The sequence below is a fragment of the Pinus tabuliformis genome, chromosome 6 (genome assembly GCF_031772625.1).
Source record: "Pinus tabuliformis cultivar Carrire ecotype Pingquan chromosome 6, CPIR1, whole genome shotgun sequence".
NCBI classification, from domain to species: domain Eukaryota; kingdom Viridiplantae; phylum Streptophyta; class Pinopsida; order Pinales; family Pinaceae; genus Pinus; species Pinus tabuliformis.
The window spans coordinates 1,998,119,588-1,998,143,349 of record NC_142292.1 but is presented as its reverse complement, the minus strand read 5'-3'; the positions used below and the strand labels follow the sequence as shown (position 1 = coordinate 1,998,143,349).

General features: G+C 42.9%; 2 pseudogenes; both read right to left on the bottom strand.

The window, feature by feature from the left end:
- The window catches only part of LOC149267253 (MLO-like protein 11 pseudogene), a 59,181-nt pseudogene extending 46,268 nt beyond the window's left edge, over positions 1-12,913 (bottom strand).
- Positions 12,914-17,245: 4,332 nt separating this feature from the next.
- On the bottom strand, positions 17,246-18,275 carry LOC149267252 (MLO-like protein 11 pseudogene; annotated as a pseudogene).
- Positions 18,276-23,762: the final 5,487 nt, after the last annotated feature.

The following is a 23,762-nucleotide window of genomic DNA, read 5'->3' as shown; positions in this document are numbered from 1 at the left end:
TAATTAAATCTCATCAAAAATAAGAGCAATTGGTTTGCTACCACAAGTTGAATTTCCTGCCGAAGTTTGTTTGGAATCATCACTGGAAATCTGGAATGTTTTAATAGTTTTTGATTTCAAACCTACAAACTCTGCCACCTGTCCATTGGAATATTTGAACGCTTCCATCTATCCCCTTCAAAAACTCAACGCTGCTGATTTCATGGCTGAGACACTTGCCATCTATAATATGTGTTCATTTGTCGGACTACATGGATGGGGTGGTTGTAACCATCAATCAAATGGTTGGTGTTTGATGAGTGGTGAGCGATGAGAATTTACAGTGATTTGTTTAACACTCTTCCAGATGAAATATTTGGTAGAACCATCTTTTGTAGTGTAGGCGATGTATATATACAGGTCCACCATATGAAACCTTTTATTTGCACAAATTTGCTTCCAAACGACAAGGTCATCGCTACAAGTACAAAATGACATGTATATAGGGGCAGTGGTTTCAAACTAAAACTAAATGCTCATTGACTGAACCTTTACCTCAATCATTTGATCATCTTGAATCTTGATCCTAGTTGCACAGAGTATCCCAAGAAATTTGTCAATGCCCTCTACATTATGTCCTTGAAGAACTAAAGCTGAGTTTTGTCAAGGAACCCTGTCACGATTCAAATTTTCACCTACAAGCATGGGTCCTGAACTAACTGATCTAGGTGGATGTTGGTGGCCACCCACCTATCCCATTTGGACCCCCACAACTGTCTCTTTCAGTTTTTCAGTTTCCTTAATTATAGCACAATTTACTATTTTTAGCAGTTTTTCGGGTCCTAAACTTCCGGAGCCGTTTTGAGGCCCTAAATGACGTTTTTTGGGAAATCCACTGCCAGTGATTTTTTTAATGAAAATCATCTTTTCCATTGTAGTCCTCGGAGAGATCTTTCCAACGGGTTATCATGCGCGTCAAACGGAGATAATACGACCAATTCGCGACCCCGGGAAGTTGGCTATCCAACTCACCCCAAAACGGGGCCCACAATTTGGCGTTTCATCTTCTAGGGTTATGTTTTGGAATGTGAAGGGTTTTCCATTGTTTCTCAATAATAAATAGGCCTTCGAGCCTCATTGTAAAGGGAGTTCGGAACAGTTCAGAGGCATGTAGCCGACACATCTCTTCTCAGAGATAAGCTACCATCGCCCTAGCTGGGTTATTTCTATTTCTATTTGTAAGCATATTTCAGTATTTCCCATTAATGAAATGAAGAATTATTTCTACTGCATATCTGTCTTTATGGTTATCTCTATATTTTATTGCGTTCCTGTTTAAATCCAGATCAGTGGTATCAGAGCGGTCTGATTTTTCTCTGTTTTTCTTTGCGGTCTGCTAGATGGGTATTTTTATGTTCATGAATTTTCAAGTTGGGAAAACATTGTTTTCGCTCTTCGCAAAGCAGCTCCCCACGTCAAGGACTGGTGGGAAACATACTGCGAGCAAAAGCATGAAAGTACGGGCTCACTGTTTTCAGCCACCCCCACTTAGAATGACTTCCGGGATGCCATCAAGGAGCAGTACTACCCTGTCAAAGGCTATGAGGACAAATACATCAAATGGAGCACACTGCGGCAGGGATGAGACCAAGATGTGCCAGATTTCACAAATATTTTTCATACCCTTCGCACATAGTTGGGTATCAAAGATTCTGAGCTGCATCTGGTACTCAAATACCGCAACTTCCTACACAGATACTTCCAGGAAGAGATGGAGTTCTTGAACATCTCCTCACTCGGCACAGCATACCGATACGCTGTCAAAATCGAGCAAAAGTTCAAATAGAAGAAGCGAGACTTTGGATCTGCAAATCCGAAACCCAAAGGACAAAGCCAAGGCGGGGTGACCCAAGACAACCCCTCGAAGCTGCAAGAAAAGAACAACACCACGAAGCTGAAGAAGGACACAGGAAAGTGGTGTGAGTTCCACAAGAGTCCCACTCATAACACAAGTGAGTGTCGGACCAAGCAGTCGCTGGTGGCCGAGTTGAAGGCTTCCGAATCAGATGCATGTTCCGACTCTGAGCCAGAACCCGACAAGGGGGATGGCAAAGGGAAGCAAATCATTGATGCGGATCCTAGTGCCATTGTTGCCACTGCCAAGATCCAGAAGAATGAGCCCGAAGAGCCAGAGGAGGGGGAACGTCTTTTCCTCTCACAGATGTGGGTGAAGGGCTCGCCAGCTACAATTCATTGTCGACAGTGGCAGCCAAAAGAACCTCGTTTCAGCAGAGGTCATGAAGCAGTTGGGCCTACCAACTACACCACACCCACAGCCATACAGTATCGGGTGGCTTCACGAAGGACGAGATCTCAAAGTTCGCCAGTAGTGCCGCCTTCCCTACAGCATCAAACCCTTCACAGACGAGGTATTGTGTGATGTTACACCTCTAGATGTTTGTGATGTACTATTAGGCCAACCATACTTGTGGAGGCGACATGCTGTGTATGAGTCAAGGCCTCGCGTTGTCATTATTTCTTTGGATAATTCATTATACAGTATACCGGAGGTAGCCCCACCTACCGCCACCTCTTTGATCACTGCCAAGAAAAGTAACAATCTCATCTCCCAGACCAGGAAATTCACTTTCTGTCTGGTTCGCTCCCAAAGAAAGGGGATGATGGTTGCTACATCCATGACCCCTGCGAAGGGTTCCTCCACGCAGCAGCAGCAGCAAAGGGATACAGTCATGAAATAACACAGGAACAACTTCTCCTCACCCACAGGGGTACCACACAAGTTTCAAGTGGGTGACAAAGTTTGGTTGCCTCTGCAGAGAGAACGCCTTACCAGAACCCGTCAGAAACTCAGACCACTTCGACATGGTCCTTACACCAGTAACAAGGCTACGGGCAACAATGATTTGAAGTACAACATTCCTCCATTTCTTCGCTTGCACCGAGTGTTCAATGTGGATCATCGCCGACCATGCTCCCCACCATTTCTGGACAAATCAGAGATTGCAGAACAGCTCACCAGAGACCCAGCTCAGCAGAAGCTTCCTCATCTCAGGGAGGAACTCAACGCAATGGGGACCATTGCTTCCTGAGGGGGGAGGAATGATCCAGGTGGATGTTGGTGGCCACCCACCTATCCCATTTGGACCCCCACAACTGTCTCTTTCAGTTTTTCAGTTTCCTTAATTATAGCACAATTTACTATTTTTAGCAGTTTTTCGGGTCCTAAACTTCTGGAGCCGTTTTGAGGCCCTAAACGACGTTTTTTGGAAAATCCACCGCTAGCGATTTTTTTGATAAAAAAATGTCTTTTCCGTCGTAGTCCTCGAAGATATCTTTCCAACGGGTTATCATGCGCATCAAACGGAGATAATACGACCAATTCGTGACCCCGGGAAGTTGGCTGTCCAACTCACCCCAAAACGGGGCCCACAATTTGGCGTTTCATCTTCTAGGGTTAGGTTTTGGAATGTGAAGGGTTTTCCATTGTTTCTCAATAATAAATAGGCCTTCGAGCCTCATTGTAAAGGGAGTTCGAAACAGTTCAGAGGCATCTAGCCGACACATCTCTTCTCAGAGATAAGCTACCATCGCCCTAGCTGGGTTATTTCTATTTCTATTTGTAAGCATATTTTAGTTTTTCCCATTAATGAAATGAAGTATTATTTTTGCTGCATATCTGCCTTTATGGTTATCTCTATATTTTATTGCGTTCCTGTTTAAATCCGGATCAGTGGTATTAGAGCGGTCTTCTTTTTCTCTGTTTTTCTTTGCATATCCCCAACGAGGTCGAGATATAAGGAGTTAGGGCTTGAATTGGTCGAACCTTTGCAAGACCAGCCTCGCAAATCTCGACGACCTCCCATGGTGGATGAGAAGAAAGATGAGGGGGCAAGAGATCCTATCAGAATCTTGCTCGAAGAAGCCCTCGAGCAGAAAAGGAATGCGATGATGGATAGCTTTGCGCAGATCCTTCAGGGGCTACCCAGAGGCGACGCATCGGCTTCCAATAGCTACTCTGGAAACACCACACCGTTTAAGGTACAAGTTAATTTTGAAATCCCCATCTTCAAGGGTCAAATAGACGCAGATGTCGTAGATAAATGGTTAAATCTGCTAGATGGGTATTTTTTTGTTCATGAATTTTCAAGTCGGGAAAAGATTGTTTTCGCTCTTCTCAAAGTAGCCCCGCACGTCAAGGATTGGTGGGAAACATACTGCGAGCAGAAGGATGAAAGTACGGGCTCACTGTTTTCAGCCACCCCCACTTGGAATGACTTCCGGGATGCCATCAAGGAGCAGTACTACCCTGTCAAAAGCTATGAGGACAAATACATCAAATGGACCACACTGCGGCAGGGACGAGACCAAGATGTGCCAGAGTTCACAAATATTTTTCATACCCTTCGCACACAGTTGGGTATCAAAGATTCTGAGCTGCATCTTGTACTCAAATACCGCGACTGCCTACACAGATACATCCAGGAAGAGATGGAGTTCTTGAACATCTCCTCAATCGGCATAGCATACCGATACGCTGTCAAAATCGAGCAAAAGTTCAAACAGAAGAAGCGAGACTTTGGATCTGCAAATCCGAAGCCCAAAGGACAAAGCCAAGGCACGGTGACCCAAGACAACCCCTCGAAGCTGCAAGAAAAGAACAACACCACGAAGCCGAAGAAGGACACAGGGAAGTGGTGTGAGTTCCACAAGAGTCCCACTCATAACACAAGTGAGTGTCAGACCAAGCAGTCACTGGTGGCCGAGTTGAAGGCTTTCGAATCAGATGCATGTTCTGACTCTGAGCCAGAACCCGACAAGAGGGATGGCAAAGGGAAGCAAATCATTGATGCGGATCCTAGTGCCACTGTTGCCACTGCCAAGATCTAGAAGAATGAGCCCGAAGAGCCAGAGGAGGGGGAACGTCTTTTCCACTCACAGATGTGGGTGAAGGGTTCGCCACTGCAATTCGTTGTCGACAGTGGCAGCCAAAAGAACCTCGTTTCAGCAGAGGTCGTGAAGCAGTTGGGCCTACCAACTACACCACACCCACAGCCATACAGTATCAGGTGGCTTCATGAAGGACGAGATCTCAAAGTTCGCCAGAAGTGCTGCCTTCCCTACAGCATCAAGCCCTTCAGAGATGAGGTATTGTGTGATGTTACACCTCTGGATGTTTGTGATGTACTATTAGGCCAGCCATACTTGTGGAGGCGACATGCTGTGTATGAGTCAAGGCCTCGCGTTGTCATTATTTCTTTGGATAATTCATTATACATGATACCGGAGGTAGCCCCACCTACCGCCACCTCTTTGATCACTGCCAAGAAAAGTAACAATCTCATCTCCCAGACCAGGAAATTCACTTTCTGTCTGGTTCGCTCCCAAAGTAAGGGGATGATGGTTGCTACATCCATGACCCCTGCGAAGGGTTCCTCCACGCAGTAGCAGCAACAAAGGGATACAGTCATGAAAGAACACAGGAACAACTTCTCCTCACCCACAGGGGTACCACACAAGTTTCAAGTGGGCGACAAAGTTTGGTTGCCTCTTCACAGATAATGCCTTACCAGAACCCATCAGAAACTCAGACCACTTCGACATGGTCCTTACACCAGTAACAAGGCTATGGGCAACAATGATTTGAAGCACAACATTCCTCCATTTCTTCGCTTGCACAGAGTGTTCAATGTGGACCGTCGCCGACCATGCTCCCCACCATTTCTGGACAAATCAGAGATTGCAGAACAGCTCACCAGAGACCCAGCTCAGCAGAAGCTTCCTCATCTCAGGGAGGAACTCAACGCAATGAGGACCATTGCTTCCTAAGGGGGGAGGAATGATCCAGCTAGATGTTGGTGGCCACCCACCTATCCCATTTGGACCCCCACAACTATCTCTTTCAGTTTTTCAGTTTCCTTAATTATAGCACAATTTACTATTTTTAGCAGTTTTTCGGGTCCTAAACTTCCCGAGCCGTTTTGAGGCCCTAAATGATGTTTTTTGGGAAATCCACTGGCAGCAATTTTTTTGATAAAAACCATCTTTTTTGTCGTATTCCTCGGAGAGATCTTTCCAACGGGCTATCATGCGCGTCAAACGGAGATAATACGACCAATTCGAGACCCCGGGAAGTTGGCTGTCCAACTCACCCCAAAACGGGGCCCACAATTTGGCGTTTCATCTTCTAGGGTTAGGTTTTGGAATGTGAATGGTTTTCCATTGTTTCTCAATAATAAATAGGCCTTTGAGCCTCATTGTAAAGGGAGTTCGGAACAATTCAGAGGCATGTAACCGACACATCTTTTCTCAGAGATAAGCTACCATCGCCCTAGCTAAGTTATTTCTATTTCTATTTGTAAGCATATTTCAGTATTTCCCATTAATGAAATGAAGTATTATTTCTGATGCATATCTATCTTTATCGTTATCTCTATATTTTATTGTGTTCCTATTTAAATCCGGACCAGTGGTATCAGAGCGGTCTGCTTTTTCTCTGTTTTTCTTTGCATGTCCCCAACGAGGTCGGGATATAAGGAGTTAGGGCTTGAATTGGTCGAACCTTTGCAAGACCAGCCTCACAAATCTCGACGACCTCCCATGGTGGATGAGAAGAAAGACGAGGGGGCAGGAGATCCTATCAGAATCTTGCTTGAAGAAGCCCTCGAGCGGCAAAGGAACGCGATGATGGACAACTTTGCGTAGATCCTTCAGCGGCTACCCAGAGGCGACGCATCGGCTTCCAATAGCTACTCTGGAAACGCCACACCGTTTAAGGTACAAGTTAATTTTGAAATCCCCATCTTCAAGGGTCAAATAGATGTAGATGCCGTACATAAATAGTTAAATCTGCTAGATGGGTATTTTTCTGTTCATGAATTTTCAAGTCGGGAAAAGATTGTTTTCGCTCTTCTCAAAGCAGCCCCGCACGTCAAGGACTGGTGGGAAACATATTGTGAGCAGAAGGATGAAAGTACGGGCTCACTGTTTTCAGCCACCCCCACTTGGAATGACTTCTGGGATGCCATCAAGGGTGCAGTACTACCCTGTCAAAAGCTATGAGGACAAATACATCAAATGGACCACACTGCGGCAGGGATGAGACCAAGATGTGCCAGAGTTCACAAATATTTTTCATACCCTTCGTACACAGTTGGTTATCAAAGATTCTGAGCTTCATTTGGTACTCAAATACCGCGGCTGCCTACACAGATACATCCAGGAAGAGATGGAGTTCTTGAACATCTCCTCACTCGGCACAGCATACTGATACGCTTTCAAAATCGAGCAAAAGTTCAAACAGAAGAAGCGAGACTTTGGATCTGCAAATCCGAAGCCCAAAGGACAAAGCCAAGGCGGGGTGACCCAAGACAACCCCTCGAAGCTGCAAGAAAAGAAAAACACCACGAAGCCGAAGAAGGACACAGGAAAGTGGTGTGAGTTCCACAAGAGTCCCACTCATAACACAAGTGAGTGTCAGACCAAGCAGTCGTTGGTGGCCGAGTTGAAGGCTTCTGAATCCGTTGCATGTTCCGACTTTGAGCCAGAACCCGACAAGGGGGATGGCAAAGGGAAGCAAATTATTGATGCGGATGATAGTGCCACTGTTGCCACTGCCAAGATCCAGAAGAATGAGCCCGAAGAGTCAGAGGAGGGGGAATGTATTTTCCACTCACAGATGTGGGTGAAGGGTTTGCCACTGCAATTCATTGTCGACAGTGGCAGCCAAAAGAACCTCGTTTCAGCAGAGGTCGTGAAGCAGTTGGGCCTACCAACTACACCACACCCACAGCCATACAGTATCGGGTGGCTTCACGAAGGACGAGATCTCAAAGTTCGCCAGCAGTGTCGCCTTCCCTACATCATCAAGCCCTTCATAGACGAGGTATTGTGTGGTGTTACACCTCTGGATGTTTGTGATGTACTATTAGGCCAGCCATACTTGTGGAGGCGACATGCTGTGTATGAGTCAAGGCCTCGCGTTGTCATTATTTCTTTGGATAATTCATTATATAGGATACTGGAGGTAGCCCCACCTACCGCCACCTCTTTGATCACTGCCAAGAAAAGCAACAAGTTCATCTCCCAGACCAGGAAATTCACTTTCTGTCTGGTTCGCTCCCAAAGTAAGGGGATGATGGTTGCTACATCCATGACCCTTGCGAAGGGTTCCTCCACGCAGCAGCAGTAGCAAAGGGATACAGTCATGAAAGAACACAGGAACAACTTCTCCTCACCCACAGGGGTACCACATAAGTTTCAAGTGGGCGACAAAGTTTGGTTGCCTCTGCAGAGAGAACGCCTTACCAGAACCCATCAAAAAATCAGACCACTTCGACATGGTCCTTACACTAATTACAAGGCTACGGGCAACAATGATTTGAAGCACAACATTCCTCCATTTCTTCGCTTGCACCGAGTGTTCAATGTGGACCATCACCGACCATGCTCCCCACCATTTCTGGACAAATCAGAGATTGCAGAACAGCTCACCAGAGACCCAGCTCAGCAGAAGCTTCCTCATCTCAAGGAGGAACACAACGCAATGCGGACCATTGCTTCCTAAGGGGGGAGGAATGATCCAGGTGGATGTTGGTGGCCACCCACCTATCCCATTTGGACCCCCACAACTGTCTCTTTCAATTTTTCAGTTTCCTTAATTATAACACAATTTACTATTTTTAGCAGTTTTTCGGGTCCTAAACTTCCGGAGCTGTTTTGAGGCCCTAAACGACGTTTTTTGGGAAATCCACCGCCAGCGATTTTTTTGATAAAAATCGTCTTTTCCGTCGTAGTCCTCTGAGAGATATTTCTAACGGGCTATCATGCGCGTCAAACGGAGATAATATGACCAATTCGCGACCCCGGGAAGTTGGCTGTCCAACTCACCCCAAAACGGGGCCCACAATTTGGCGTTTCATCTTCTAGGGTTAGGTTTTGGAATGTGAAGGGTTTTCCATTGTTTCTCAATAATAAATAGGCCTTCGAGCCTCATTGTAAAGGGAGTTCGGAACTGTTCAGAGGCATGTAGCCGACACATATCTTCTCAGAGATAAGCTACCATCGCCCTAGCTGGGTTATTTCTATTTCTATTTGTAAGCATATTTCAGTATTTCCCATTAATGAAATGAAGTATTATTTCCGCTGCATATCTGTCTTTATGGTTATCTCTATATTTTATTGCGTTCCTGTTTAAATTCGGATCAGTGGTATCAGAGCGGTCTGCTTTTTCTCTGTTTTTCTTTGCATGTCCCCAACGAGGTCAGGATATAAGGAGTTAGGGCTTGAATTGATCGAACCTTTGCAAGACCAGCCTCGCAAATCTCGACGACCTCCCATGGTGGATGAGAAGAAAGACGAGGGGGCAGGAGATCCTATCAGAATCTTGCTCCAAGAAGCCCTCAAGTGGCAAAGGAACGCGATGATGGACAACTTTGCGCAGATCCTTCAGCGGCTTCCCAGAGGCGACGCATCGTCTTCTAATAGCTACTCTGGAAACGCCACACCATTTAAGGTACAAGTTAATTTTGAAATCCCCATCTTCGAGTGTCAAATAGACGCAGATGTCGTAGATAAATGGTTAAATCTGCTAGATTGGTATTTTTCTGTTCATGAATTTTCAAGTTGGGAAAAGATTGTTTTCGCTCTTCTCAAAGCAGCCCCCCACGTCAAGGACTGGTGGGAAACATACTGTGAGCAGAAGGATGAAAGTACGGGCTCACTGTTTTCAGCCACCCCCACTTGGAATGACTTCCGGGATGCCATCAAGGAGCAGTACTACCCTATCAAAAGCTATGAGGACAAATACATCAAATGGACCACACTGCGGCAGGGACGAGACCAAGATGTGCCAGAGTTCACAAATATTTTTCATACCCTTCGCACACAGTTGGGTATCAAAGATTCTGAGCTGCATTCGGTACTCAAATACCGCGGCTGCCTACACAGATACATCCAGGAAGAGATGGAGTTCTTGAACATCTCCTCACTCAGCACAGCATATCGATACACTGTCAAAATCGAGCAAAATTTCAAACAGAAGAAGCGAGACTTTGGATCTGCAAATCCGAAGCCCAAAGGACAAAGCCAAGGCGGGGTGACCCAAGAAAACCCCTCGAAGCTCCAAGAAAAGAACAAGACCACGAAGCTGAAGAAGGACACAGGAAAGTGGTGTGAGTTCCACAAGAGTCCGACTCATAACACAAGTGAGTGTCAGACCAAGCAGTCGCTGGTGGCCGAGTTGAAGGCTTCCGAATCAGATGCATGTTCCGACTCTGAGCCAAAACCCGACAAGGGGGATGGCAAAGGGAAGCAAATAATTGATGTGGATCCTAGTGCCACTGTTGCCACTGCCAAGATACAGAAGAATGAGCCCGAAGAGTTAGAGGAGGGGGAACGTCTTTTCCACTCACATATGTGGGTGAAGGGTTCACCGCTGCAATTCATTATCGACAGTGGCAGCCAAAAGAACCTCGTTTCAGCAGAGGTCGTGAAGCAGTTGGGCCTGCCAACTACACCACACCCACAACCATACAGTATCGGGTGGCTTCACGAAGGACGAGATCTCAAAGTTCGCCAGCAGTGCTGCCTTCCCTACAACATCAAGCCCTTCACAGACGAGGTATTGTGTTATGTTACACCTCTGGATGTTTGTGATGTACTATTAGGCCAACTATACTTGTGGAGGCGACATGATGTGTATGAGTCAAGGCCTCGCGCTGTATTATTTCTTTGGATAATTCATTATACAGGATACCGGAGGTAGCCCCACCTACCGCCACCTCTTTGATCACTGCCAAGAAAAGCAACAAGCTCATCTCCCAGACCAGGAAATTCACTTTCTGTCTGGTTCGCTCCTAAAGTAAGGGAATGATGGTTGCTACATCCATGACCCCTGTGAAAGGTTCCTCCACGCAGCAGCAGCAACAAAGGGATACAGTCATGAAAGAACACAAGAACAACTTCTCCTCACCCACAGGGGTACCACACAAGTCTCAAGTGGGCGACAAAGTTTGGTTGCCTCTGCAGAGAGAACGCCTTACCAGAACCCATCAGAAACTCAGACCACTTCGACATGGTCCTTACACCAGTAAAAAGGCTACGGGAAACAATGATTTGAAGCACAACATTCCTCCATTTCTTCTCTTGCACCGAGTGTTCAATGTGGACCGTCGCCGACCATGCTCCCCACCATTTCTAGACAAATCAGAGACTACAGAACAGCTCACCAGAGACCCAGCTCAACAAAAGCTTCCTCATCTCAGGGAGAAACTCAACGCAATGGGGACCATTGCTTCCTAAGGGGGGAGGAATGATCCAGGTGGATGTTGGTGGCCACCCTATCCCATTTGGACCCCCACAACTGTCTCTTTCAGTTTTTCAGTTTCCTTAATTATAGCACAATTTACTATTTTTAGCAGTTTTTCGGGTCCTAAACTTCCGGAGCCGTTTTGAGGCCCTAAACGACGTTTTTTGGAAAATCCACTGCCAGCGATTTTTTTTAATAAAAATCATCTTTTCCGTCGTAGTCCTCGGAGAGATCTTTCCAACGGGCTATCATGCGCGTCAAACGGAGATAATACGACCAATTCACGACCCCGGGAAGTTGGTTGTCCAATTCACCCCAAAACAGGGCCCACAATTTTGCGTCTCATCTTCTAGGGTTAGGTTTTGGAATGTGAAGGGTTTTCCATTGTTTCTCAATAATAAATAGGTATTTGAGCCTCATTGTAAATGGAGTTCGGAACTGTTCAGAGGTATGTAGCCGACACATCTCTTCTCAGAGATAAGCTACCATCACCCTAGCTGGGTTATTTCTATTTCTATTTGTAAGAATATTTCAGTATTTCCCATTAATGAAATGAAGTATTATTTCCGCTGCATATCTGCCTTGATGGTTATCTCTATATTTTATTGCGTTCCTGTTTAAATCCGGATCACTGGAAGTCTGCATCTCAATCTCACTCTGACCATTCCCATTACAATTGGTTACTCCATTGTGATTTATCTCATTATTGGATCTGCTAGCGTAGCTACCTTGATAAATGGCCTGATGATTATCTTCACTTGAGCATATAGTGCTTCGATCACAAATTCTTACAGTTGAGTCATAAGTTACTACACCAAGCCTTCTTTTCCTCTTCACTTCTTTTCCCCACCCTTCAATTGTTTTTCTGATTCTGGGTGGTATCAACACTGCCTTGTAATATGTTCCGATATGAGTGACAAGTGCATAAAGTGGTAAGGTACTATAGCTACAAAGGAACTATCCAGCGAATCCTAATATCAAACGTATGTAGACATGCAGATGTTGATGGAGAAAAAAAGATTCATAACAAAACTGCCACCAAAACCAAAAGAAAGAAGTCAATTCGAATGCATTCTAAAAAGGAATGGAATGTATCAATGATAAAAGCAACTCTGGTCTGTCGAACCAAAAGTGTTCATCTCGGGACCTCAGTTTTGGCCTTGCAAAAGATCTTGACATTCCTGCATTCTCTAAGATGAGTGTTGCGATCACAAGCTATAGGTTTGCTCCAACAAGAAGTACAAGGATGAAAGGAATAAGGGAAATCCAGAAGTACAAGTTTGATCCATTTATATTCAATAGCATAAACGCGATAAAAACGCCCCACAGTTGTGCGCTGATACCAACGATTTCTTTAGATTCTTCCTCCATAGAACTAATCATATGACTATGGAAATCATATCTTGATGTCAAGTTATGATTTGTTATGAAGCCCATTCAAAGCATTAGATAATCATCCCATGCCACAAATTCACCAAACTTCCGAAAGAAACATGTCACCCAGACCAAGATTCTATTTCTGCTCAAGAAATTTGACGTGCCAACTTGTACCAGTGTTGATTGTTGCCTAATTGTTAATTCCTTCGTACTCTCTGTGATCTCTTGCATTGTAATGGGTTACATAGGATGTCGCTGATGGGCGATGCCTCCCAATGCTGGGTCCTACACACAGCGCCAAAGGGCTAAGCGCAGCGCCACACTCCAAAATCATAGCGCAGTGTAAATTTACACTATGGAAATCCCCAGATGCGCAACGCCACAGTCCAGAAGTGTAGCGCCACTTCTGAACGTGCAACACCATCTCCTTATATTAGCTTGGCTTGATTTTTAACTTGTGTGTGTTGTGGATGCAGGGCACATGGAATTTGGTGTTGAGCTGGGCCTTCAACAATACTTCCATGGGACCAATACCCTTATTAGTTTTCCATAGTTGTTTCAATAATTGCTTTCTCCTCATCTCTAACAACTCGTAATAGGCATAAGTGCATTTTACAGTAGCAAGGATAGGATGAGACCAATTTACTGTTGAACGTGAGAGATGCTCTCACAAGACCACCATGGAGCATAAACCTCGACAGAGCGCCCTTGTCTTTTCAAAGAAGGGTAAAAGCGGTGCTCCCCAATAATATCTGGATGCTTCAGCCTTGAGTGCTTATGCACAAATTCTATCATTGGCAAAATTGGCACTACGAAACCATCCAAAACCTCTAGCGCTACGAAATAACCCAGCTGCATGAAAATAAACCTAAATCAATTTTGAAAGTGGAAACATTGCCGATGTAGTCATGTAAGATGAAAGAGATCTTCACTGGTGAATTTGTACATGAAACTTGGCTAATTGGCTTACAATTTTTGTTAGGACAGGTTTCAATCTATGATTCCTTTTCAAGTCCTATCTTATCATTTAATTCCAATTTCAAGTCAGGCATGCCTGAGAGAAAACATTTCATAAGGATTTTTCCGATAACATCACATCGAGCAAACAAATAGCCAAATCTTTATATTCACGACCAATCCTCATACATACTAACGTGAAGAGCACATGGTGTCCTTATTTCAGGGGAAATGCCCTTGAATTTGTGGCAACATTTTGTCATTTGATTTTCTGATTTTTGACAAACTATACTTGAGAACTGTGAATAACTTACAAAGAGAATACTTTGTTTCTCTGTGAACCATGATACTAGTAGCTGTAAACCTTTCACCAGCTATATCACTGTCTGCAATGTACAGTGACCTCTGCATAGATTCATGGATATCTCTTTCCATCAAAGTAGAGGAACAAGCTCGCCATATGTTGAGATGAGAATTAGTAGCACGACAATAGACCTCAAATGCTATGTTCTCTCCTTATCTATCACAATCCCACCACTGACATCTCCTAGCTTCCTCAAGATCATTAAACACATGAACTGTTGCACGGGAAGAACTTTGAGTCAATCATTCATTTGGTCATATCTTCTGAACCAGGAGCCGGTTTTGGGAGTATGATATACCGTTGGAAAGCTCTTTCCGAGCTTCTTCTGATGGACACACTTATGACATGTTTTGCACTGAAGATAATGTGCAAAACATCTTTGAAATCCAGACATAGTAAGAGCCCATTTTGATCCCTGGTGACAGGCTGCGAAGACTGGAACTAACATTGGCCTTATTGGGGATAGCAGCTCCCTAGAGGTGTCAAGAACACCATAGAACAAGTGCCTCATCCATTGGGAAATATGGTCACAAACAACTTCAAACCTTAACAACCTATACCAACCCAAAAACATACACATACTACAACCTGTACATAAACAAATACCGAAAACTGAAATGTTGCCTTGGGCAGCTTATTTATGCACAAACCTACCCTACTTTGCATCAAAATCAATAGATAAAGTGATTTTGTAATGCAAAATCAACCAATCAAGTAACTGTGACAAGGATGCTGCTTGGAAGTGCTTGAACCAGGACACAACTGGAAATGTTGACAGCCATACATGCACAAAATGAGTGTGGCTGTGTAAAAGGAAATCTGGTTTATCATTCAAATTGAATTTTTTTTCCATGTATGCTGCAATAGGATCAAAGAAACCAGGCTCTGTTTTCTACCCTAACTCCTCAATACATGCTTCCAACTGCAAATTATTAATGCAAACATCCAAGGGAAACCTTACCTTTCCTTCCTTCTATTGGAAAAGGTCTCCAAAGAATGGGACTTGACAGTCCAGATCCTGGGACTGTATTTGGGTATCCAATTCAGTTAGATCTTCTTCAATTTTGATGGCAAACTCTTGCAAAAAATTGAGCTTAACTTCATGGCTACATCGATAAGACTTCAAATAAGAAGAAAGAGATGAAGCAAAATTTGCATCTACCTCATCATTTGTGCACATATCTTCCCATTCTCTAAAGCCTTGAATAGAGGGCACCTCTATTTTGAATTCTTCCTCTTTCTCCATCCATGTTTCAAGAAAGATACACCAAAAATCTGCAAATGACTTAATAGATCTGATAGGAAAACCTTTAATCCATCTTCTACATTTTCCTTGAAACGAATCAAAGAACAATCTGATGAAGACATCTTCCTTTTTTACTCTAAGAATTTTCACAAATGTTTTAAAATTTTCTATATGTTCAAAAGTCAAAGTCAGATCTTCCCCACTGAATTTAGGGCCATTGCTCAAAATATATGCATCCTTTGGTAATTGATTAGGAAAACTAGGAAGATTAGAAAAATCAATACATGAATACCTTGAACAAATAGAAACAACATCTGAGTCCTTCATTTAGCCAGTGGAGCCACCATCAATACTTTGAAACTCGAGATCTCGAACAGTGGAGTCGCCAGGTAGATGATTTCAGCCTTCATATGTGTCTGATCGCTGCCCACCATCAGCAACCAGATCTGCAACTTGAATGATCTTTCCCGGAGAAGGTCTGTCACCTCGTCCCCGGTAGTGGCACCAATATGTTAGCACTCAGAATGCACCTCAAGGCTGAGAAGAGGCAATTCTGAGGTAACCACAGACCAAGCTTTCAATCTAGCATCTAGCCCTACCAGACCAGAGAGGGCTCTCTTTGCCAACAATACGTGGCTGCGATAAGTGAATCTTAGGCTAGCTATGAGGTGCAGGGATTTGATTTAAAAGTTGTGGGTTGAAAACAACAAGAGAAGGGACCATTGGGATATGCATTCGAAGCTAGTTTCCACCGGAAGACTTGGGGCAAAGTAAGTGCAATGTTCAGCCAGATAAAGGATTGCAAATGCAAGAAGAATAAGGGAGAAAGCTCGCTGCCCTGAAGGCATCAATCAGGGGATGGATCTACAGTAGTAGCGTTAGAAGATAGAAAAACACAGGGTTACTCAACAGAGCATCTAACAGAGGATGGATTCTGCAAAGACAACCACTACATTTAACAACAAAACCATTGTGAAAGGAGCATCGTGTGTAGATGGGTTCCTAACATGTCTCTTAGATAATGTTGTAACAAGAAATAGTAGGAAAAACAAAATATGTAAGTGAGTCTACAGGAAAAGCATACTGAACATTAAACACCATTTGGATCCTAGATCTAAAGGGCAGAAAATTGCTTCATTAAAATAATATTCAAGAAAAACTTTACACAGTTCCAAGCAGCCTCTCTCTGCTGCAAAAATCGAACCCTTACATCTTCAAAAATCACCCTATATATACCTTATTACATATTAATTATGATTTCCTAAACATAGGAATCAAAATAATTAAAACTAAAAAGAAAACCAAATATGTGCTGCGGTCCTATAACATAAATTAAATTATAACTAAATAATCTAATTAAATCTCATAAAAAAGAAGAGTAATTGGTTTGCTACCACAAGTTGAATTTCCTGCCGAAGTTTGTTTGGAATCATCACTGGAAATTTGGAATGTTTTAATAGTTTTTTATTTCAAACTTACAAACTCTGCCACCTATCCATTGGAATATTTGAACGCTTCCATCTATCCCCTTGAAAAGCTTAGTGCTACTAATTTCATGGCTGAGACACTCGCCATCTATAATATGTGTTCATTTGTCGGACTGCATGGATGGGGTTGTTGTAACCATCAATCAAATGGTTGGTGTTTGATGAGAGGTGAGCGATGAGAGTTTACAGTGATTTGTTTAACACTCTTCCAAATGAAATGTTTGGTAGAACCATCTTTTGTAGTGTAGGCGATGTATATATACAGGTCCACCATATGAAACCTTTTATTTGCACAAATTTGCTTCCAAACGACAAGGTCATCGCTACAAGTACAAAATGACATGTATATAGGGGCAGTAGTTTCAAACTAAAAACTAAATTCTCATTGATTGCACCTTCACTTCAATCATTTGATCATATTGAATCTTGATCCTAGCTGGGCAGAGTATCCCAAGAAATTTTTTAATGCCCTCTACATGATGTCCTTGAAGAACTAAAGCTGAGTTTTGTCAAGGAACCCTGTCACGATTCAAATTTTCACCTACAACCATGGGTCCTGCACTGTCAGTCTGCATCTCAATCTCACTCTGACCATTCCCATTACAATTGGTTACTCCATTGTGATTTATCTCATTAGTGGATCTGCCAGCGTAGCTGCCTTGACAAATGGCCTGATGATTATCTTCACTTGAGCATACGGTGCTCCGATCACAACTTCTTACAGTTGAGTCATCAGTCACCGCACCAAGCCTTCTTTTCCTCTTCGCTTCTTTCCCCCACCCTTCAATTGTTTTTCTGATTCTGGGTGGTATCAATGCTGCCTTGTAATATGTTCCCATCTGAGTGACAAGTGCATAAAGTGGTAAGGTACTATAGCTACAAAGGAACTGTCCAGCGAATCCTAATATCAGATGTATGTAGACATGCAGATGTTGACGGAGAAAACAAGAGTCATAACTAAACTGCCACCAAAACCAAAAGAAAGAAGTCAATTCGAATGCATTCTAATGAAAGAATGAAATGTATCAATGCTAAAAGTCACTCTGGTCTGTTGAACCAAAAGAGTTCATCTCGGGGCCTCAGTTTTGGCCCTACAAAAGATCTAGACATTCCTGCATTGTCTAGGATGAGTGTTGCGATCACATGCTGCAGCTTTGCTCCAACAAGAAGTACAAGGATGAAAGGAATAAGGGAAATCCAAAAGCACAAGTTTGATCCATTTATATTCAATAGCATAAACGTGATAAAAAATCCCCACAGTTGTGTGCTAATACCAACGATTTCTTTAGATTCTTCCTCCATAGAACTGATCATATAACTATGGAAATCATATCTTGATGTCAAGTTATGATTTGTTATGAAGCCCATTGTAAGTGTTAGATAATCGTCTCATGCCATAGATTCACCAAACTGCCGAAAGAAACATGTCACCTAGACCAAGATTTTGTTTTTGCTCAAGAAGTTTGACATGCCAACTTGTACCAGTGTTGATTGTCGCCTAATTGTTAATTCCTTCGTAATCTCTGTGATCTCTTGCATTGTAATGGGTTTCATAGGATGTCGCTGATGGGCGATGCCTCCCAATGATGGGTCCTACATGTAGCGCCAAAGGGCTAAGCGCAATGCCACACTCCAAAATCGTAGCGTAGTGCAAATTTACACTGTGGAAATACCCAGACGTGCAGTGCCATAGTCCAGAAGCGCAACGCAACTTCTAAATGCGCAACACCATCTCCTTAGATTGGCTTGGCTTGATTTTTAACTTGTGTGTGATGTGGATGCAGGGTGAATGGAATTTGGAGCTGAGCTGGGCCTTCAACAATACTTCCATGGGACCAATACCCTTATTAGTTTTCCATAGTTGTTTCAATAATTGATTTCTCCTCATCTCTAACAACTCGTAACAGGCATCAGTGCATTTACAGTAGCAAGGATAGGATGAGACCAATTTACTATTAAACATGAGAGATTCTCTCACAAGACCACCATGGAGCATAAACCTCGACAGAGAGCCCTTGTCCTTTCAAAGAAGGTTAAAAGTGTTGCTCCCCAATAATATTAGGATGCTTCAGCCTTGAGTGCTTATGCACAAATTCTGTCATTGGCAAAACTAGCACTACGAAACCATCCAAAACCTCTAGCACTACGAAATAACCCAGCTGCATGAAAATAAACTTGAATCGATTTTGAAAGTGGAAACATTGCCGATATAGTCATGTAAGATGAAAGAGATCTTCACTGGTGAATTTGTGCATGAAATTTGGCTAATTGGCTTGCTATTTTTGTTAGGACGGGTTTCAATATGTGATTCCTTTTTAAGTCCTATCTTATCATTTAATTCCAATTTCAGGTTAGGCATGCATGAGAGAAAACATTTCATAAGGATTTTTCTGATAACATCACATCAATCAAACTAATAGCCAAGTATTTATATTCACCACCAATCCTCAAACATACTTACGTGAAGAGCACATGGTGTCCTTATTTCAGCGGAAATGCCCTTGAATTTGTGGCAACATTCTGTCATTTGGTTTTCTGATTTTTGACAAAATGTACTTGAGAACTGTGAATAACTTACAAGGAGAATACTCTGTTTCTCTGTAAACCATGAGACCAGTAGCTATAAACCTTTCACCAACTATATCGCTGTCTGCAATGTACAGTGCCCTCTGCACAAATTCATGGATATCTCTTTCAATCAAAGCAGAGAAACGAGCTCGCCATATGTTGAGATGAGGATTAGCAGCATGATAATAGACCTCAAATGCTATGTTCTCTCCTTCTCTATCACAATCCCACCACCGACATCTCCTAGCTTCCTCAAGATCATTAAACACATGAACTGATGCACGGGGAGACCGTTGAGTCAATCATTCATTTGGTCATATCTTCTGAACCAGGAGCCGGTTTTGGGAGTGTGATATACCATTGGAAAGCTCTTTCCATATTTCTTCTGATGGACACAATTATGACATGTTTTGCACTGAATATCATGTGCAAAACATCTCTGAAAACCAGACATAGTAAGAGCCCATTTTGATCCCTGGTGATAGGCTGCGAAGACTAGAACTAACACCATTGTCTACAATGAATTGCAGCGATGAACCCTTCACCCACATCTGTGAGTGGAAAAGATTCTCCCCCTCCTCTAGATCTTCAAGCTCATTCTTCTCGATCTTGGTGGTGACAACAGTGGCACTAGGCTTCGCATCAATGATCTGCTTCCCTTTTCCATCCCCTTGTCGGGTTCTGACTCAGGATCAGAACATGCATCTGATTCGGAAGCCTATAGTTCGGCCACCAGTGACTGGCTAGTCCAACACTCACTTGTGTTGTGAGTGGGGCTCTTATGGAACTCACACCACTTTCCTGTGTCCTTCTTCGACTTCGTGGTGTTGTTCTTTTCTTATGGCTTCGACAGGTTGTCTTGGGTCACCCCGCCTTGGCTTTGTCCTTTGGTCTTCAGATTCGTAGATATAAAGTCTCGCTTCTTCTGTTTGAACTTTTTCTCAATTTTAACAGCATATCGGTACGCCATGCCGAGCTAGGAGATGTTCAGGAACTCCATCTCTTCCTGGATGTATCTGTGTAGGCGACTGCGGCATTTGAGTACAAGATGTAGCTCAGAATCTTTGATACCCAACTATGTGTGAAGGGTATGAAAAATGTTGGTGAACTCCAGCACATCTTGGTCCCTCCCCTGCCACAACGTGGTCCACTTTATGTATTTGTCCTCATAGCTTTTGATAGGGTAATACTGCTCCTTAAGTCGGTGTGGCTGAGAACAGTGAGCCCATACTTTCATCCTTCTGCTCACAGTAAGTTTCCCACCAGTCCTTAACGTGGGGGGCTACTTTGAGAAGAGCGAAAATAATCTTTTCCCGACTGGAAAAATCATGAACAGAAAAATACCCATCTAACAGATTTAACCATTTATCTATGACATCTGCGTCTATCTAAGCCTTGAATATGGAGATTTCAAAATTAACCTGTACCTTAAAGGGTGTGTCGTTTCCAAAGTAGCTGTTGGAAGCTGATGCGTCGCCTATGGGTAGCCGCTGAAGGATCTGAGCAAAGCTGTCCATCATCGCGTTCCTTTGTCGCTCAAGGGCTTCTTCGAGCAATATTTTGATAGGATCTCCTACCCCGTCGTCTTTCTTTTCATCCACCATGGGAGGCCGTCGGGATTTTTGAGGCTGGTCTTGTAAAGGTTCGACCAGTTCAAGCCCTAATTCCTTATATCCCGACCTCGGTTGGGACATGCAAAGAAAAATAAAGAAAAAGTAGACCACTCTGATACCACTGATCCAGATTTAAATAGGAACGAAACAAATTACAGAGATAACCATAAATACATATATGTAACAGAAATAATACTTCATTTCATTAATGTAAAACACTGAAATATGCTTACAAACAGAAATGGAAATAAACCAGCTAGGGCGATGGTAGCTTATCTCTGAGAAGAGATGTGGCGGCTACATGCCTTTGAACTGCCTTACAATGAGGCTCAAGGGCCTTTTTATTATTGAACAATAAGATCAAACCCTAAACAACCAAAACCCTAACCCGAGGAGATGTAACACCAAGAGTTTATGGGCCCCGTTGGGGTGAGTTGGACAACCAACTTCTCGGGGTCGTGACTTGGTCATATTATCTCCGTTTGACACGCATGATAACCTGTAAAGATCTCTCCAAGGACTACGACGAAAAAGACAATTTTGTACAGAAAATGATTGGTAGTAGATTTCCAAAAAAACGTCATTTATGGCCTCAAAACGGCTCCGGAAGTTTAGGACGCGAAAAACTGCTAAAAAACGTAAACTGTGCTACAATTACGGAAATTGAAAAACTGAAAGAGATAGTTGTGGGTGTTCATGTGGGATAGGTGGGTGGCTACCAACATCCACTTAGATCACAGCCACAAGGATATGAGGTAAAAGGGAAGGAGAAACTAGTGTGCAGGTCGAAAAAGAGCTTGTATGGCTTAAAACAGGCTCCAAGGTAGTGGTATCTAAAATTTGACAGGTTTATGTCTGAACAAGGTTATACTAGATGTCACTCTGATCATTGTGTTTATCTCAAAAGACAAAATGATGGCAGCTATATTATATTTTTATTGTATATAGATGACATGCTTGTTGCAGGTTATAACATGTAGGAAATAAATGTGCTCAAAAGAAAATTGGAAAACTCATTTGCAATGAAGGATTTGGGTTCTGCAAAACAAATCCTTGGTATGAGAATAACTAGAGACAGGAAGAATAAAAAATTAACATTGTCTTGGAGTGAGTACATAGAAAAGGTGTTGAAAAGATTTAATATGCAGAATGCAAAACCAGTTAGTATACCTTTGGCTAGCCATTTCAAACTAAGTAAGGAAATGTGTCCCGAAACTCAGGAAGAAATGGATTATATGTCTAAAGTTCCATATGCATCAACAGTTGGAAGATTAATGTATGCAATGGTCTGCACAAGGCTTGATATTGCACATGCAGTGGGAATTGTAAGCAGTTACATGAATGATACAGGAAAAGAACATTGGATGGTGGTGAATTGGATTCTCAGGTATTTGAGAGGTACCACAAATCAAGCATTATGCCTTGGTGGTTCAAAAATTACTCTACAAGGATATGTTGATGTAGATATGGCGGGTGATATAGATAATAGTAGGAGCACAACAGGGTATGTGTTTACTGTAGGTGGAACAACTGTCAGTTGGGTTTCAAAACTACAAAGTGTTGTTGCACTCTCAAGAATGGAAGCAGAGTATGTTGCTGCTATAGAGGCTAGTAAAGAAATGATTTGGTTACAAAGGTTTCTGGATGAATTAGGTAAGAAGCAAGAATTGGGCAGGTTATACAGTGACACCTAGAGTGCCATACATCTTGCAAACAACTTTGCATTTCATCCAAGACTAAACATATACATCTCAAGTACCATTTCATATGGTCAACATTGGAAGATGGACAGTTGAAGCTGGAAAAGATACACACTAGCCAAAATCCTGCAGATATGTTAACAAAAGTTGTAACCAGGGAGAAACTGAGATTTTTCTCAGTTTCAATTGGTCTTCAAGTATGATGATGAAGATGAGAAACAACCAGGTCCAAAGTGGAGTCATTGTCCAGCAAATGAAGCAGCAGTGGAGTTGCTATAATCAGTCTCCAAGTGGGAGATTGTTGGGTGTGGAGCCTGATTATCTTCTTTATTCAGAGGTATCACTGCATTGGACCCCAGTTCATAATGTGGCGGCAACACCGCCCATAATATTTGTGCTGCAAGGGGGGTCCAGGGGGGGCGACTGTGATCTTTGGGAGCCCCCCCTGGTGGGGGATTGGGGGCAGCGCCCCCGAAGCTAAAAATAGATGTAAAATTGCCTTGTAAAATGTTGTAATTTCGTAGTCAATCTGGGCCGTTCATTAAGCAGAGATTTGACGGTAGAAGTTATGTTTAATTTAGGGCTTTTTTCCCTAGAAGGCAACCCCTTGCTATATATGAGGGAATTATATTGCATCTATGCATATCTGTATTTGGGTGAGAAAGAGAGAGGAGATTGTGTGAGAGTGAAGAGGGTATTACAACGGATTTGCTATAGGTTGTATCTCTTCAATTTGCTGGATAATATAAAAGGAAGGACTGGCTATTTCTCCATGGATGTAGCCCAAATTGGGTGAACCACGTATATTTGTGTCTCTCTTGTTTTATGTGTTTTTATGTGTTTATATTTCTGCAATATATTTTATGTTATCCATTACTTTGTAATATATAATTTTATAGTAGTATTGAATCATTGTGTGGGTTACTTCAGCTTCCCCACTTACCCCATGGACATACATGGGCCACCCTTTGACAACTCAATTAAACAAAATCAAAAGTTCAGCTTGATCTCAGTGTTTCTAATTTGGGAAGGATAGTTTAGCTTGCGAGTTGAAGATTTTCAGAGTATAAATTTTCATCTCTAGTGTTGCTTTGCTGCCAGTAGGCCTGGACAGTACCCCGATGGAGTCACACAGGAACACACAC